A 15,577-nucleotide genomic window follows, 5' to 3' on the forward strand; every position below is an offset into this window, starting at 1 on the left:
TGAAGGAACATGGTATCTTGACATTTAGCTCGACAGGGCATTGGTCTGGATAAAGTGTTGGATGCAACTTAAAAAACAAAACCCAAGATTTGATATTGATAAAGGCACAAGACTTCTCAGATATTTAAGAAAACACAGATTACACACACAGACACACATTACATTTAGTGGCTTCTATATTTTCATATTTCTTTTCAGTTCACTACTTTTTGTCAACACTAGTTGAGTGAATAACTGAAGTCAAACATATAATTTTCCTTCAGTATTCCAAAGGACTCTTCTGCTCAGCTACAGTTAAAAGCCAATGGGTTATCAGTTGTTCCCCCTGTATTTTTCAGCTGCAGTCACATGTTGATTCTTAAATGTATTTCAGGCCACTGTGGTACGTCTGTCTAAATGACCCATGTGCTAATGAATGTGTTGCTTATTTTCTCACTTTGTAGTGGTATCTTTAGGAGGATTTTAACCTCTTGATACCAAGCAGAATAGCAATATGAAGGAACACTTTCTCATCCAAAAAATATTGCATTTTCTGTCAGTGCCCTAAAGAATATCTGATTTTAGGTGTGTTGTGTAGAGCAATATAGTAGAAAGATACCTGGGTGTTGTTAGCACATATCTGACATGTCTGACATATTTATGGCTTTGTTTTTATAGCTTATGTAGTTAGGTTCAAATCATTCCAGTAAACCCTGGAGTTCCATGCCACACCTCCTCACCTTATCTGTGTATCAAAGTTGAGATGCTTCACTCATATAACAGCCCTGTCCTAATGAATTTGTAAGGTATTCATCATAGTTGCTAGATACTGGTAACAGCCCATCCAAGAGTTTCTTGTGAACTCTTACACCTTCCTTTATTCCACTAGTTACATTTTATGGGCTGTGAAAAAATGTATGTTTTCAATGTTAGTTCAATTGCGCTTCAATACCCAAAATACAGTCTCTTGTTCTTTCCCCAAACCAATCTCTTCTCTGTTTAGTGGGGACTGACAGCCTAGATATTTAACTTTCCAGTGTTTGGGAACTGAAGCAACAATGTGTACTTCTTTATACTTATTGCCAAAAGTACAAAAAAACCTCAAAAAGCCCTGTGGATTAGTTTAATGACTTGGGGCCATGGCATGTTACATTTGAATTGTGTTCTGCTTATAAAAGTTCTTTCCTGCTGCTAACAGTAATTACATCTACAAAAGCCATGTAAGCAAATTACCAGTATATTTTTTTATGCAGCAGATTGTGAGGTGGAGTAACTAGTAGTTGACAGTTCCCAACATAACATTCCCAAGTACTCAACAAAACAGAATAAATACCGAATTCCCACAATTATTTTGCTAATACTAAACTCTGCTCACCGTAAGAAGAACAAGCAAACAGGAACAGCATTTTCCTGACATATGAAAAAGCATTTTCAGAGAGAAACGGTCCTGCTTGGTAGAGAAATAAAAGCAAAGGGCCTGTTTGTGTAATGTGCATTATCTCCTGCCTTCCAAAGAGGTTTCATTGCTTTTTTGTTCTGCCACATAAACATGCTTTCCCACGTTGCATTTTCTAAAAATTATACTTGCCCACAGATTGTCAGCGAATTTGAGCCCTAGCAAAATGAATACAGCATTTTGGCTTTCAAGGGCTATTGTAAAGCACATTTGCTGGTTTTAGATGGACATTGAACGTGGTACTAGTAGTTGGGATTAAAGTGTTAGTTCATCGATTGGCTTGAAAAAGCTCACATACCAAAACAGCAGGTAAAAATGCAGTAGAGAAGTATTGTGGCTCATTCAAGTCAGTATCAGTGTTCCATTGACTTGTGTGATGTGGTGTCTGGCGTCAAGATTGTCAAGCTCAGTTCTTATAGTAAAAAAATGCTGTCTGTCTCACTTAAGGACAAAGGCATTTGTGTTACTTTATATAAATATCAGCAATAATTATTCATAACTCTGTGTTGTTTAATTCTTTATTTAAAACTTGCTAATTTAAAAGTTCCTATAAGTACTATCGTTCAAAACACATTAACAGCAATTTCTATAACGTTTGCTTAATTTGAAATCAATTACTTAAAAAAGCTCTCATTTTATAATTTTAATAATTTTTCTCATTCTTTTTTCCACTGCATCAGTAAGCAGATGCCAATAACAGTAATTTTTAATTATTTTAAAAATGAAGTTAAAATGAAATGTGGGATATTTATGGTAGCTGTTTTTTTTAAAAGCTGCCATGAAAACTGCAGCATCATAAAAACAAGTTTCTGCACACTTTGGGAGGAAGTGGTAAGACCACAGACTGACCACCCAACTTGACAGAGGATGGTGCTTGTCAGCATCCTTGAGAATATGTGCCCAGCTCATCCTGCCTCTCCTCCTCCTCCTACCCAGGGCATGAGACTGGCCACAGGATGCTCTGTAGCTCTTGCTGATGGCTGCTGTGCTTTGGGGAGAGGGTCAGAGAGCTGAGCAGTGTCAGTGCTTGAGGTCTCTCACTTGGTCATCAGCCTGACCTCCTGCTGCTGGGTAGGCACAGGCATATTCTGAGGCTGTTTCTGCACTCCTCTGTGCAATGAGGAGCTGCTGGGATATTTTCCCTTTTTGTCAATGCATTATTCGTAATGTCTCTAAACCTGGGAGTAGAAGGCATCTTGCTTGCTCAAAATTATCTTTTTAGTGAAAGTATAATAGACATTCACAGGGAAAGGAAATTTATAATGAAAACAGCCATCATATCTTTGGTTTCTCTTTATGAAAAGTCACTAGACTCTAAATCCAAGGAGACAGTACAAGATGGAACAGCTACTTTCTGTATGAACGCTTAAAGTATGTCGGCCTACTACACATGAATGTGGATCAGAAGGGTGTGGGTTTTTTTTTAAAAAAACACCTCTTTTTTTTCCTTCATGAATGTTCAGGCTAAAGAAAAATCAAATTGGGTTCGTCTTGGTCCACGGCTTAAGAAAAACAAAAAAAGGGCTGGAAACACTGTTGCTCAGTGAATGCTGTGTTCCCTGGATTCACAGAAATAATCCTGCAATAAACACTGTTGTCCTAGAGGGCTTTTCTCTGATAAATATGCGGACGTGAATATGCTAAGAAAACCAGCTGTCAGTAGAACTTGTTTTGCTTAAATGGATCAGGCTCCATGCTCAGGGGACTGAAATGGTTGGGTTTTGCTGGTCTGGGAGCTGTGCCAGAGGGTTCTTCGTGACTGAGGGTGGTATGCAGAGTTCGGTGACTGCATTTAACCTCCTGATGCGGGCAGAGGAGAGTAACAAGAACCTGGGCTGAACTCTTTGACTCAACTGGGATTGACAATCAAAACAGATTGACTTGTACCCAGGTGTTCAGCCGTACTGGCTGTTCCTTTCTTTTCTGAAGAACACACACAGAACAATTAGTAAAAATAGTAGTAGAAGTACTGTAGAAGATTTATGTGTCCATAATCTAAGTGGTGCTTGAATAGTCGGCGTGTTGATGCTGTCCTTAAATGCTTCAGTTAGTGAGCTTTTAAGATGGTTTTCTTTCAGTTAGAGACTAAGCAATTAGACCTAATTATTGAGGACTGAAATATTTGAGGCAGCTCGGTGGGATTGATTTTGTTGCTAGGTAGTGAGGTACCAGTTTCTCTGTATAGGAGAATAGGGGCAGTGTGACATACACTTCGTGACACTCCAAAGCTCAGTGTTGCCTCTAGTCCCAGCAAAACTTAGATTTGATTGCTGGGAAGGGTTTGTGCCTTCCTGGAGGTTTTGTAGGGTTTCTTTCAGAGTGTAAGCCTGTATGTATTAGGTTCTATAGTCTGATGGTAAAGGGAGTATTTTTACGTGATATATCAAGTACTTTACTTGATAAAGGATTTTCTGGTATAACAGAAAAAGAATTATAGAAAATTGAATTAATAAGAAATTACAAAAGAAAACAGAAACAGGATTCAAGACAGGCCTCTCCAACTCACTTTCTCTACATATTTCTCAGTAAAGAGGAATGATCTACTGAAATTTCAGTAGTTTTAAACATTTTTTTTTCCTTTGGGTACAAATCTTTCCATTTAGGCCTTGCATTTTTTCACTTGTGTACATGTAGTTTATTCCAGTCTACCCTAATTAAACATACAATCATGTTTTGTTGTCATATGCTATGAGTATACTCTGTTTTATTATTATAATCTCTGTTTCAACATAAGCATTTCTAAGTACTCAAATATCCTCCTCAGCGTTTTTACTGTGGTATTACTGCTTCTAGGTATGTTTACCCTCCAACAAAGAGAAACAGTGGAGGAAAAAGGGAATTAAGTGGTTTTTCTTCAGGACATCACACAGTATTCTTCATTCTTATTCCCATTCTGACATCCTTGGTGCAGGACAGAAATGTCTTTCTTGGGTATTTCCCCAAGACGTAAGAGCAGACGCAGCAGATTTCGTTCTCCTTTCTTGAAATGTTTTTGTAGGAAAAAGGAAGGCTGCTGAATAGAATCAATTCGTGTTAGTACTGAACTGTGTCTGTCACAGGTGGCAGGATTTTTTTCATACCTAAAAATTAACATAAGTCTTTTGGGTTTTTTATGTAAAATCTTTTGTTCTAAAGAACTGTGTGGGCCAACTCTGGGGTCAGATTAAATTCCTTGAAATGTTTTTCATAAAATGAGTTAGGCTAAATGTCTTTAACCGGGGCCTTTTTGAACCAATGTCATAGTTTTTATTCTTTTCTGCTTTGTTCTGTTGTGCTTGTGAATAGAGCAAGCTGGAGGCTCTGGTAATTGGGTTTAAATGTTAATATTAAAAATTCCTAACTCGATGTTTCTTAAAAATGCAATGAAAAAAACATGTCTTACCTGAATTGTAAAATTTATACATAGGTAAACTTGACTTGGGATTTGTCTAGAGCCAATTGTGGTTTGATGGATAATGTGTTGATGTACAATATAATTTAAAAAAAAAAAACAAAAACAAAACAGAAATTAATTAATAATTATGGAGTTGCTGGGAAATCACAATTGAAGCAGTAGTTTTTCTGTTAAATACACTGAATTCCATGGACTGTCTCTTTGGCATGAAATTCTGCTCTTGCAGAAGAAAAGTGCTTCAAAGTTACTGGCTATGTGAAATTTAAAAATTGTCTAACAAGTTCTGCCAATCTATCCTTAGAAGTAATCAAATAAACAGGTCATAGAGGGGTTTTCTCTAACTTAAAAGTTGAGCTTTCATTGTTAAACTCTGTCCATTCTATTTGGGTATTAATTACCAAAACTGACAAACAGTAGTTACAAGGAGTTAATTAGATTTTTTCCTTGGCAGCAAATGCAGTGAGTATAGAAAGCCACATTTATTCAACAGTTATGAAAACTCAAATTTCCTGGAGTACGTTTTGAACCTGCTTTTGTTGATGCGTGGGTATTTTTCCCAGTTCTTGATACAAATCCAAACCCAGCACTGCGGAACATGATACCATCTTGTAACAGAGTACCCTTTACTGAAACTGCTTTTTGAGGATTTGGGATATGTGGCTTGCTTTCTGAATATGGTGACTAATTCATTTCTTTTAGAAAACTTCACTCAGTTGTGATCTGTACATTGCAGTCTTCTGTCTTCAAAATTTTCCCAATTTCATTATTTAAAGCAGTTCACAAGAAGTCAGTGCCTGTTTAATGCCTGCTTCCAGATGGTTACATTCAGAAGGTGCAAATCTTTGACCACTTGGAAAAAATAGTTGAGACTTTTCAAATAAAACCTCTCAGATATGTAAAGTTCTGAATTAAGTTGTACATGAAAGACTAGGTTTCATTACCACTGTTGTCATTGTCTTCCCCCCAGAAATGTTTCATTTCAGTGGGTTTATCAACAATTTCCATCTTTAAGATTTCTACAAATCACGTAGCCAGTTTGTTAATGGAAAAAAAATCCACATATATTAATATGTGTAGTTTGGAAAATGTACGTGTATGTGGACAATTAATCACTGATCTCATGTGGGGTATTTAATATGTACATGCAGTATGTGTCAGAAATCCTGTGGAGAAAGACAAACTAAATTTGTCAGGAACTGAAACTTTAGAATGTGAAAATGTAGGTTCTTTAGTGTTAGATTTTAAAACTAAAATTTTTGAGCTGGTCTCTTGACCAGGGGGTGCTTAAAATACATGAGAAAAATCAGCTATTTAATAATTTCAGTAGAGAAAACTCTATTAGTACCAAAGCTGCAGACACCACAGTGCAGTGGAAAAACCTGTACAAATAGAGCGAAACAATTCTGCTTGCAGATATTTGCTGTAGAAGCCAATAAAAGGGCTGTGCTCTTCTGTGTGGTTTAGTGATGTCAAGCACTACTTGCTGGAGGCAGCTGTACTACTGCAATGCTTTCCTGACCTTAAATAGCCTATATGCTGGCTAATGCAAGCATTCAAATATAAATACAGGGCACATAAGGACAGAAGGAGGCCAGAAAAGCCATCTAGGCCCCTTCCCTCCCCTGAATTAGTCAGTGTCTTCCTTGGTATTCTTCTCTCCTGGTGTTGGTCCAAGATATTTACAAAACCGTTCAGACTAATTGTTCCCTTGTGTTGCCTCAGTACTGTTTATTCCATATGTTAAGTACTTCGTGCAAAGCAGTTCTGCTTTTCAGTGGGACTGCTGCTTGCTTTCTTTTCCTTTTTCTTTCTTCGTGCTTGCCATCAATAGGAACCCCAACAATAGCTGTGCAACCTCTGTCTGTCCTGGGAGGCTGCATGTACCTCAGCAGCCACAGCCCACTCTTAGGGCAAGTGGGACTTATTGGGGTGTTTTGTGAGTAATTCCTTCAGGTCATGTTTTTGGTCTGCATCCCAGATGTATTTATTTTGGTGTTGGTTTTTTTTTTTCCTTTCATTCTGTAATGGTAAGATGGTTAGATGGCATGTATGTGTAATAACATAGTGATCTTCTTAATATATTCCATTGCTCAAAGATTGTCTGCGTTTCCTTTGCAGCTGTGTTAGACTGTAATTTGCTTCCTACTGCCTCAAATCCTGTTGTTTTCAGTTTATATTCTTGCTTTTGTTCACTTACCTGCCACTTAAGTTTCTTCTACTGCAGCTTTTTTTTTTTTTTTTTTTTTTTTTTTTAAATTCTGTCACTAATTTCTGGTTTCTGTTTTGGCCATTTGTTTTTAGCTCTGCACACATCTCTGAAAATGTGGTTCATTTTCAAGAAGTGAGCCTCTGCAATTTTGCACCTCAGGTAGCAGTTTTTCCTGCAGTTGACACAGAAACAGAGAGGAAAGGTCAATGATGAAAATAAATCCTGCCAAAAGAAGCCTTATTAAATGTTTAGGCACTGTGTGGTCCACAGAAATCTAGAGACCCTTTTAATTGTTCTTTGTACACATCCAGAACAGTCATTTGGCTTTGTTTTTTATTCTAGTGCCTGTGATCTCTTATTTTGAAACATGATAACAGTATTTTATAACAGTTCAGAAAGTTTTAAAATTTCTTTTCAACATTATTTCTTTTTAAAATGAATTGCTTTTATTTATCAAATGAAATGAAACCTGAAGAAATTTTTCATTTTGTTATAATTGTCAAAACCTGGATTATGTATCACCAAACAACCTTTTTTCCTCTCCATGGCAGTCATCTATTGAGACTACATGTCACACCACTGTGATCATATTACTTCGTACTATGAACATTTCTGTTTTTTTTTCCTAGTATTACATTAAATTTTTGCATGTTTTTAATGTTTATAAAATACCAAGTTCTTCAATGTGTGATAGCTGTAGCATTTTTGTAGAAAATTCATTTGCAGCAAATAAGTGGCAGATTTCACATTGGAATCTGTGACCTCTTTGTTGGAAAGGGACTCTGAATCATCCAGCCCAGCTTCCTGCTTGGCATGGGACTACTGCCAGCTCTAGGTCAGGTTTTTTGTAGTGGGACCTTTGTCTGGTCACGTCTTGAACACTTCCCACAGTGGAAATCCTACAGGCCCCTTGAGGAACACATCTGCTGCTCTCTTGCCCTCCTTAGTGGAGGAGTTCCTCTGAAAGTCCTGTCTGAGCATCCCAAAGCCTCAGCTGCCCCAGTCCTTGAGATCATGAAGATCACTCTGGGCTGAAGTTGTGCAGTTTGTTGTAGCAGTGCTAAGCAATGTCATTAACAGCATGACATGGATCAGGGTGCTGTGGGAGCAAGGTACTCTTCACCTTCTAGGTACCATTATTCCATTTCAACTCTGAATCATGACAGCAGGTATGTTAGGACCACTTGCTTACTCCATAAATTATGGTTCTTTAGTTAATCTCCTTGTGCTTCTCTAGCAACATGAGAATCAGATCTGAAGGATATCTTTCTGCCTGGGCTTTGTTCTGCCTGGAGGTCAGGATGAGCTGGTATAAAGTTACATTAAGTTCCCATATTGTTGCTGACTCAGTAAAGGATGGCATAAGGAGCCAAGGGTATGAGTTTGCTGCTTTCTGGCAGGTATCAGCAATTCACATTTTCTTGGTATTAGCTGGTACATGACATGATTTACATCAGTGTAGGGCATTATGGGGCCAAAATCAAAGAATTTGAGTCAGAATTATAGGTGGTGGTATGCCTTACTGCACACTAAGGCACTCAATACAGGGTAGTACCTCTTTAGCTCCATATACTGAAGGCTTCTAGTCTTTTTTTCAATACACAAATACTAATTTGTATTATCCTTTCTTAAATTTCATATAGTATAACAAAAAAGAAAATATTTATACAAGTCACTAGCAGTGAATGATCTTGGCAGTGCAACTGGCATTGCTGAGTACTTTCAATGTACAACTGAGCACATTTAAAATCCTAGAAAAAGGGATCAATTTACGCTGGTTTTGTTTGTTATACTAATGCTATGAATGTCTAGCATTCTATTTTTGTTCATCTACCAATCTGTTCAGCATATTTTGTTTAATAGTTTAACAGTAGAGTCTATATGCAACCACCCATGTTACATCAGACTCTCTGCAACTGGAATGTTGTTTACTTTTCACCAAGGCAACTCCCTGTTTTTTGTTAATTAATATCTACCAAGGTCCTACAGCTGACTCCCTTTAAAGTCAAGAATGTAGGGGTGATCAGGATTTATAGGCACATTGTGCTGAGGCCTCGTAGCAGTGTGTTTTGTGCAACTAGCCTGCTGAAGGAGGTGGCTTGGGGTCTTTTTTTCATTTTGGGGTTTTCTTTTATTCTTCCTCAGTTATTTCAGACAGGTAATGGTTGTACTGCATGTGCATAGTCCTTTAATACCTGGTGCCAGCATGTTATTTTCTTAAAAAAACAGAATGAAACTGCTAAGATTTGTGGGGAAGTCCTTGACAGCCGTAACCTTTTGCTATTCTTTTGGGATCTAAAGGAGAATTTCTCTGAGGTGGCCAAATTGGCAACTGTGTCTCATGTTTAAAACAAAAACATTTTATTTTTCTAATTTTTGACAACACAGCGTCCCTCAAATGTCTAAATTACAACTGTGCCAGTAAGGATTTTTTTTGTTAAATCTTTACACATTTTGTCTGGGCTTTATTTGAAATAACATACAGTAAAATACAGTATTCACAATTTCATAGTGCTATTCCACTGATACAATGTTTACTGTATTTTAATCTGGATATCTGTTTTTCTCAAACTTTGTGTTTATCTTCTGGATAAATTAGTACCAAATACTGTCAATATATTTAAATGTATTCATGTGTGTCAGAGAGATTTCACTATTAGGAAACTGGAACTAAATTGAGACTCCTTTGATAATCTCAGTCTGTACCAGGTAACTGTTGCTAGGCCTAATAACATAGTCTTTCTTTATAGGCAAATTTTCTACCTGAAACCTATTCCTGCTTAGGGATCCTCCTTAGTCGTTGCCCTGCCTTAGCCATATAGGCTGTCTTGAACCTATACTCACTTAAGTGCACTGATGTGTGATACAGGTTCCTCTACCATCTCCACTGTTGTCTTTTGAGCAGTGTACTCTAAAGAAAATGATGTAAAAATTTTAGTACCCACAGAAGTACATTTCTTTCCACCATGAAAAAAGTATTTTTTAATAGTTTATATTTCTGAGCCGTGACCCATGCCATAACATCTGAATAACATAGAGACTCCACTTGGCAAGCTGATTATAATTGTATGTTAAGGCAAGCAAAAAGATCTTTCCATTTAATTCAGTCCTAAAAACCTGTGAAAATGCTGCATTCTATTTTAAGAAAAAAATAGTAGGTAAATAGGTTTCCATCCAAAATCTGCCAATTGCTGATTGTGTTTGTGTTCTCTTGATTTTATTTTTTTTAAAATTTCCTTTGTTGTAGGAGGACATCTTGGCAGAGCTTCACGTATGTGGTTAGCTGCTTGCTGAGCCACACACAAATAATACTGTACAGTTAAGCATTTCTTCCTGCATCACCAATTTCTATTCTCTTGGGCAACAGGAGTTCAAATCTGGGCACAGATGACAGGCATAAACCTGTCTGATTGGATTAATAACATAGAAACTGTTGCTAGCCTCCATAGTAATGTTTTAAAGTTGGTCTCGTGGTAAGTTTTTCAACCCAGATTTAGATTTTATTATCACAGCAAATAGATGGGTGAATAACTCTTGAATCCAAAATGGCAGAAGGAGAAACTGTTTTCAGGCTTGGCAAATAGTAATTCTGCTAACGGAGTGGGGAAGAGGGGATCTGGAAATCTGGTGGGCAGTGATGATACAGAAATGGCTCCTCTTGTATTGACTGTGGGGATTTCTTTCTAAACACTGAATCGTTTTAGCTTGAGTAGCATTTTCAGTCTTCCAAACTGTCTTTTCTCAGAAATAAGAGGTAACTAGTTTAAGGAAGCATAAGTTTTTCCAGTCAGTGTGTTTGTTCACACTGGAATGCAGTTGTGAAGTACAATTGGTTTGCTTATCAGTTAGATATTTTAATCAAGAAAAAATGGGTGTTTTTGTAGATGTATGTAAACACAAAATCAGTGCTGCATATGGAAAGCCAAGTTTTGTGTTGTGCATTGCTAGTGAGAATGACCTCAATTTGTCCCTTTTATCATAGCCTTGTATAAAGCTCAAGTAGCATATTTTGGGTAGTAGAATGTGTATTTTGGGTTGCACTGTTAAATTGAACATGTGAAAAATCTATCTGCAATTTACATTTAGTTTGCTGTCTGTGCCTTTGTAGTTGTGTTAGAATGACAAGAATAGGTAACACTTTGAAGGATGAGGTTCCCGTTGTGTTACAGGAACTCAGAGGGAGCTGGGACTGAGATTTTAGGAAGAACAATTCTGAAATTCTGAAGAGATGATGATAATCAAGGATTTGGGTTACTCTCAATTTTGTACCTATGACATGGCATGAATTTGGCTTTGGTTTTCTTCAGAATGCTGCAGGAGATGTTTTATAAGCTCAGCCTGTAATTTTGTATGTGCAGTTTGAGACCTAAAAGCTTAGGAAGGAAAAAGACAAACAACCTTTAGAAATTAATTTGGTCCTTTGGAATTACTACAGTGTCTGGACAGTCTTGAAAGAGTACCTGCTAAAGAAACTTTATCTCAATTGAGATACCACTCCCTCAGATTGTTTGTTGAAACATCACAACTGTAGCTATTTTAAACTCCTTTTTATAATAAAAGTATCCAGAATATGTGTTAAATAGTTAAATATCTCTTTGTTAAATATAGATAGTACTGCTGGAGGAGAAGTATATATATAGTACTGCTGGAGCTCATTTGGATAGCTCTTAGTCCCATAAGAAAACAAAATAACACAAAGGGGGTTTTGGTGTTTGAGTCTTTTTGTTTTTTGCTTTTGTTTTTGTTTTAAAAACAACTGTAAGTAAAGTTGCAAATAAAAAGAAACCCAAACCATAAGCTGTATCTTAGGACTGTATTTTAATACCCACAAAATTCTCAAAGCTTCTACTCTGTGGACATTGCTGAATCTCTCCCTTCTTTGTCACTTTGTTTGAATATTCCTCTTTTTTTGCCACACCTTGCCCAGAACTCTCTTCCTTGTTCCTTTAATTGATAGAAATACATTTGTTAAATGTAGGTTTTTTCCAACTAGGATATGCTGCTTTTATTCTACCTCTCCTCCTTCCTTTGGATTTGTTTCTGTTTCATCTCATTTTCAATGCAGATTAACATTGAAGGAAAGATGAAATTGTCTGGTCCTGAAGGCCCTTCAGTTAGTAAAGGATGACATTTTAAATTAATTTTTTTTCCTTTGGGATCTTGAAACACCTACCACAAGTTTTGGACTTGATAAGTAATAGTTTGTAGTCAGCCATTTTCCAGACTTCCCCTGCTTTTATATGTACGGGATTTTATTTCTGCTTGCAAAGTTAGAAAAATCATGCCATGTATTGGACATAAATTCCAACCTTTCCTAGCTTGTGGCTAGATGAGCTACAATTAGTTATTTTTAGTGCTGACCAAGTTTGCATAAATGTTCTTCAGGTTGACACTAATTAGACCCTGAATAAGTACATGGTTTCTTGAAGGATAGGCTGCTTTTCCAAGTACTGACCATAGCTTTAGATAGGTCACTCACTTCCTAGTAGGTCTTCAAAGACAAAGGAATTTGGAGCAGGTGTTATGCAAACCGTAAGAGTGTGCATTTGTCATATAGAGACCTGGTGTCTTCTTTTTTTTCCACAGCTATTATGTGGAATTTGGAGTCACTACTTGCGTAACAAATCAGTGCATTTCAGATATCATTTTTCATGTATTATCAAATTGAAAGATGAAAATCAGACATTTCTCCAACCAATTTTGTTTTCCATGCTCTGAATATATTTAGGATACCAGTCATATTAGAAATGTCTGAATGTTCTAACAGTTGGTAACAGTTGCATGTCACTGGTTTGGCAGACTTGGAGAATAGGAATCAGTGAGAATCACGAATACAAGAATTAATCTAGATATTAGTGTGCAGCACTTGAATATACAGTTTGTGATGTATATAACCATGACCTCCAGTCTCTTCAGCAATGCTATTGAAATCAGTGATTTCCAAAAAAATACATGCTCTGTCAGAAAAGAGATGCAAATCACTTATAAATCTTTTTGAAAAGTGTCTTTGGTTGTGTAGCTCAGGTGCTGCAAAGGGGCAACACAGTTTTTCAGGAAACTTGCCTTTCATAGAAGAATGAGAGTTCTATTCTTAACTGCTGCTTTTCCTCCTTGAACCTTTCAGCATGGGATTTCTTGTTAAGTGCAAATCTAAAGTGTCTTGGATGGCGCACACCCTGGCTTCTGAATTAAGATGATTGTACAATAGTATCAGCCTTCATATCTTTTCTTTGTTGTAAACTTAAAGGTTTTTTTCATTTGGTATTCTTTTTTTTTTTCTGAAGTTGTTTGTGTTAAAATATACAGCTTCTTCCACAGTAGGAAATTTCTGATAACTTACTACTGGGGCTTTTGCTGTATCTTACGAGAGTGTTAGTTGCCAAACCTTTTACAGTGTTCAGGGATGGCAGGAAGTTAGTAGGAAAGGGAAGGCTGAGAAATCTATTAGTGATTGGGTTTTTTCTGATTTTAACGTAGCAAATAAACTGAATGGCTGCTGGAAAGCACACGTGTTGTCTTTTAATTCCTCATAGACCGATCTTTGGTCTGATAGTCATCTGTGCTGTAAGGCTGGCAAATCTTATTTGAACTCCCAGTGAAATAGCCAGGGACTGTCTTTGACTGTAGCTACTGAATTTACCTCCCATGCTTGGAGGGATTCCTGTGGGCTTTTATCTTGAGTTCAGAAGGTTCATAATGAGATGCTTTTATTGTTGCTGCCTTATGGAAAATCATGTCAAGGACTGTGGGTTTCAATACTGAGGTGTACCAGTTTGCAGAACTTCAAATAAATTGGCCTGTCTAGTTGCACTTGCTACCTCACCTTTTACCTCAAGTTTCCATTTGTAAAAATACCTCAAGTACCAACTCAAGTTTGCATTAATCTCTCTTAAAGAGGAAAGGAAAAGAATGGACTACATAATCTCTAGAGATCTCTTCTAACTCTTGACAATTCTGTAATGCTGCAAGTAAAATGGTTGTAGTTTTTTCTCTCCCTCTGTGCCAAATTTCAGAAAAAGTTAAACAGAGCTAGCTGTACCTATCATCATCCACATTTCTGCTGTACCCTGCAGTGGCTTGAAAACAAAAAGCACATAAATAGAATCAGGCAGCAGCTCTGGCTAATTACAAAATTTGTTCACTCAAGAGACGTTAGCAGCAATGGTTATGATTGCTGCAAGACCTTCAATAAAAACTCTTGCATTGTCTGTTAGTAATCCTCTCTAGTGCCGAGCTGCATCCCTAGATCCCTGCTGTGGTTGGGGGATGTAATTGACTTGCCCTCCTCTCAAAGGACCTTGTAGCCAGCCATACCTGTATGCAGTGGTATCACAGCACACAGGCATTTGCTGGTGGTTTTGTTGGGCCAGTTGTGTCTTTATTTGACTCCACCTACTCTGAGAAGTTGAACATACCCTGTTTGCCAAAGTGAATAGTGTTTAGGGTTTGGTGGTTTTGTTCATACCATTTCATCCACACAGAGGAATGAATAGAGCTGTTTTGTAACCTTGATTCTCGGTTTACTTCCTTCACTCTCCTCTTAAACCTCATCCCAGTAACTGTTGGTGTTTAAAATTCTCTTTTAAACAAGCACTGCCATCCATATCATGGTGGTATGTGAAATGTAATGTTAGGCAACTGTTGATATTGACAGAGGGATTGTATGTTAAGCTGGGGTGGGGAAGCTAGCACAGTACGTTTTGCAGAGCTGTGCATTTTTAATAACATCATCATGATTCCTGGCATATCACTTGTACTTGCAGGGGAGGGCAGGGTCCTACACATTCAGACTGGTGCTTTTTCAGATATTGTGCCCAGCCTGAGTTCATTTCAGACAAGTCAGATTGTTGTTGCACAGCTATTGAGGTATTCAGAGGTTAATCTTATTTTAGTGTTTCATTATGTTTAACAAAACTAAAGCTCTTTGAAGGTTTTCATTTTGTCCACCTTAAAGTTAGCTACTTAAAAGCCTTTTTGGGGAAAAAATACAACAGTTCTAAAGTAGTGCCTTTTTTCTCCCATTAGTTCAGATTACATTTACAACCTCTTTCATTGCAGTTTTAACCAAAACCCATCATTTAAACAATTCATATCTATTTTAATCATATAATACTGTGACAGTGCTTATAATTTTTTATGTTAATAGAAGATATGTGGTTAAAATTTGCTACCTTGCAGTAGCATCCACATATGTTGCCCAACTAGAAAGTCATATGCATGTGCAAAATGAAAGCAATGATTGTAGGAACAGGGCTAGCACATGCACTATATTGCCCTAACAGTTCTCCAGCCCTAAGCCACTGGTTGCTCATGGACTTTGTTTGATTCATGTGTATTCAGTAATCCTGAACTGATTCCTTTTCAGTGGAGTTTTCCAGCCTATCCTTTAAATATTGTAACAGGGAATTTCACAGCTCGACTACATCTTGTGTGAAGATCTGTCTCCTCTTGGTTTTGAATCCAGTTCCTATTAGCTTGGTGTAGTGCTGACTGTTACACTTGTATTGGAAGAGACAGCAACTAGTCAATGCTTATTCAC

General features: G+C 37.2%; 1 protein-coding gene across 5 annotated transcripts in view; it reads left to right on the forward strand.

Moving 5' to 3' along the window:
• BABAM2 (BRISC and BRCA1 A complex member 2) overlaps window positions 1-15,577 on the forward strand; it is a 159,143-nt gene that overhangs the window by 85,265 nt on the left and 58,301 nt on the right. The window lies entirely within an intron of this gene.

The sequence above is a fragment of the Calypte anna genome, chromosome 3, assembly GCF_003957555.1.
Source record: "Calypte anna isolate BGI_N300 chromosome 3, bCalAnn1_v1.p, whole genome shotgun sequence".
NCBI classification, from domain to species: Eukaryota; Metazoa; Chordata; class Aves; order Apodiformes; family Trochilidae; genus Calypte; species Calypte anna.